Raw genomic sequence first — 4,260 nt, forward strand, 5'->3', positions numbered from 1 at the left:
TGCCTTTGTTCCTTTGTCAAAGGTCAGTGGACTATATTTATGCGGGTCTATTTCTGAGTTTGCTATTCTGTTCCATAGATCTATTTGCCCATTCCTTCACCAGTACTGCACTGCCTTGATTACTGTACTTTATAGTATATCTTGATGTCAGTCTTGCAACTTTTTCTCTTTCAATATTGTGTTGAGTATTCTGGGTCTTTTGTATCACCATATAAACTTCAGAATCAGATTGTCAATATATTCGAAATTACTCGATGGGATTTTGATTGAAATTGCATTGAATCTATAAATCAATATGGGATGAACTGACACCTTTACAATATTGAGTCTTCTTATCATGAGCATGAAATATCTCTTTATTTATTGAGTTTCCCTTGATTTTTTTCATTGGAGTTTTATAGTTCCCCTCATAGAGCTCTTGTAGGTATTTTGTTAGGTTTCTATCTAAGTGTTTCATTTTTAGGGGTGGTAATATAAATGGTATTCTGTGTCTAACTTAGACTCTACTTGTTAATTGTTGGTAAATAGAAAAGCAATTGACTTTTGTGAATTAACCTTGTATCCTGCTATAGTTACTTTTTAGTTCCAGAAGTTTTTTTTGTTAATTCTTTTAGATATTCTACATAGATGATTATATCATCAGCAAACAGACCAGTTTTATTTCTTCCTTCCCAATCTGTATACCTTTTATTCCTTTTCTTGTCTTATTGCATGAGCAGATAACATAATTTATCTTTGTTATCCCCATTCCTCGCCTTCTCCTTTTTCTTGATGCCTGGCACATGATGGTGGTGGTAGGATTATTCCAAAAGGCTATTTGAATTGCGTAGTATTTTGAAGTTAGCAAGATGATAATTAAGAATTTGGTAGTGTTTAACAAGTATTCAGAGTAGGGGAAAGAATAATTGAATGCTCATATTATTATGTAACCCTCAGTGGAAATACTCAATGATTTGTTCTATACTTAACTTGGGCTTATGTGTAAAGACTTTGGTGCCATACCACCTTTGCCACTTTGATCAATTTACCAAACGTTTCTGTGCCTTAGTCTGTCCTGCTGTAAAACTGGAATAATAATTATGCCCACTTCATGAGGTTGTTGTGAGGGTTAAATTATTTAATCCACACAAAGCTTTTAATGCATTAACTGGTATATAGTAAGAACTATTTAAGTATTATCTATAATTATTATTAAGGTGATACAATGTCAAAAATATTGCTTCTCAACAGTAAAGAAAATACAAGTGGTAAAGAGGAAAATAGACAGTTAAATATTCCAAACTCAAACTATTTGATGAAATTAACATCTTTCCTAACTCAAAAGTAATTTTTAGAGACAATTTTGAGACAGGAAAGATTTAATATTTTTTCAGAAATCTTCTTATTTCTGACTCTGTTGATCTATAATTGACGTTAGCTTTTATACTCTATTTCTTTAAAGCAGTTTTCTGTCCATGTACTGTGGCTTTATTGTTTCACTTTGTTCACGCCCTGAGCCCTTTAAATTGTTACTATAGTTAAGTACCTCGCTTTCCTACTAAACTTGTAATGCAATTAATTCCTTCAACATGGTCTTTGTTAGTTAAAACACAGTCCAGAATTCTTGCAAAATAGAAACATTTAAAAATTTTCTAGTATTTAGATTAGTGTTTTCTAACTCTAGGGTGCCTGTTAAAAATCAGAACCTCTGAAGGTATGGATTACAGCCTAGGAACCAGAATTTCAAAGGCGTTTGCAATCCAGATAGATATGTATAAGTGCAATATTGAAATAAATACTTTTATTAATTAGAGATAATAGCACTTTATTTTTTTTACACAATTTTAGCATTGAAAGGGGCTTCAGAATTCTCCCATCCTTCTCAGTTTCCTTAATCCAGAAAAGGCATGTCAGTTTCCCAAATACAATTTAAGTGGCAGAAGAAAGGTCAAAACCTCTAGATTTTCAGTGTTCTTTATGTTATATTCTTCTTGCCATTTTAATTCAATTTTATGATTGCTCAATCAGTGTAAAGTATTTTGAAATTTAAAAAAGCATTTTATTTTTCTTTCTTTGGGAGATAGAAATAATATTATTAAATAACAAGCAGAGACAGTTAGGTATATTGATCTGGAGGAGAAAATGAACTAAAATTCATATACTGTATTATTTTCTTTAATGAATTAAACATGTGTTTTAAAAATCACAAAGATTGTAGTCATCATGATGGTCATAATCATCATCACCACCATTAATCAATCCTACTTTAGTCACTAAATTTGATTAGTTAATGACAATCGTCGAAAATGTTAACAGGTCTCTAAGATCAGTGAGTAATATAATTGCTAGTCAAATATCACAAGAATATCACACAAGCTATTCAATTGAAATTGAATATCCAGTTTCAGAGAACATTGGAAAACAATCTTAGTCTAGTGCTCTAAATATAATTTTCCAGTTCAGGTCATTACTTCAAAGTCAGGAAATAAACCTGGGACTTTCTGTCAGTTAGAAAGACTAATCCTGTAAGAGAAGTAGGTTTGTAGAGAAGACATTATCCCAAATTTCTCTTGATTTTAGCTGCACTACTGAGCATCTGCCCTGGAGGGGGTTTTGGTACAAGGTAACATCTGACAAGAGTTCAGAATGGAAAAGACTTGTTTTACCTCAAATAAATTATGGTCTCCACTGGATTGATGCAGAGCCAACTTATCCACTAGGCACAGTAGCACAGTGCACATAGCTGGAGATAATTTTTTTTAAAAAAAATTATATTAAGTTCTGGGGTACATGTGCAGAACATGCAGGTTTGTTACGTAGCTATACACATGCCATGGTGGCTACACTGTTCACAATAGCAAAGACTTGGAACCAACCCAAATGCCCATCAATGTTAGACTGGATAAAGAAAATGTGGCATATATACACCATGGAATACTATGCAGCCATAAAAAAGGATGAGTTTATGTCCTTTGCAGGGACATGGATGAAGCTGGAAACCATCATTCTCAGCAAACTGACACTGGAAAAGAAAACTAAACACCACATATTCTCACTAATAAGTGGGTGTTGAACAATGAGAACACACAGCCTGTGATACTTTTAGGAACCCATGAAAATCTTACTTTCTTTCAAAACCAAAAGAAAAAATATTTTAAGGTCAAATAATGTTTTAATTTTTTCTTATATCAAAAAATACAATGTTCTAGGGCCCACACAAATCTATTAAATTTTGTCTAACAGAAAAAAGAAATTTAAAATACTTAAAATTATATTAAAATAATTTTAATATTGATATTATGCTGGGAAGGACCTATAAAGGCAAAAATTGCAAGTACCCATGAAAGTCATAATGTTGCCCTGCATTGATTCATTGTCTTTAAATATATTTGCTATTGTTTGATGGATTAACTATCACCACACTTTTGGTTGCAACACTTTTATGATGGTGAATTCTAGTAATCTCCCTAGGAGAACAATGCTGTTGGATCTAACCTTTTGATTGTTTTCTAGTTATTTGTTAAATAGTAGCCAATAGAATATTTTTCATATCACTTGCTTTTGTAACTCCTTATTTGTTCCCTATCCCCCACTCTTTCCTGCTTTCCTTTCCTACAGAACACACTCTAGAACACCCAAATAGTATCAGGTAACTGATCAAGCAAACCTATTATGGGATCAAACAATAATTTATAGTTTCAAATTTAATCAATATTCAGCCATTTGAGCAATTATGGAAAAAGGTCAAGTTAAGGTAATGGTGGACCACTGAAAAGCAATTATCCTTGAGAAAGATTTATGAGATTTCTTTCTGCCTGCCACATTTGCTTTCCCTGAATGCATAGAGAACTTCCAGAGAAACACCATAGGTCACTCTGAAAATGCTGATCGTCCAATCTGCGCGACCGCTTCACATTGCTCAAATTCTCCAGTGGACTTCTCCATGTAATTATCTATTCAGGAGATTACTTTTCTTCCAATTCCAAACCTTAATGCATCAAAATTCAAGAGTTTGAGTTTAAAATAGGAAAACAACAGATTACTTTATAAAAAAAAAAAAAAAAAAAAAAACCCAGAGACATTAAAGCTGACAATTAGATAATATTTAAGCATCTTCTCATACTAACTTTGTTAAGACTAAGGGCTGTTTCTTGCAACCCTATATCAAGGGAACTCATGACCGGAAATGCCCAATATAATTTAATGAATAGCCCTGATTTAAATAGAGGTGTTGTTTGGGGGTTAAATTGAATGCTGCCTGTTTCAATGTCAAAAATAAAA

This window comes from Sapajus apella, unplaced genomic scaffold, assembly GCF_009761245.1.
Source record: "Sapajus apella isolate SASKATOON/1434 unplaced genomic scaffold, GSC_monkey_1.0 scaffold3, whole genome shotgun sequence".
NCBI classification, from domain to species: Eukaryota; Metazoa; Chordata; class Mammalia; order Primates; family Cebidae; genus Sapajus; species Sapajus apella.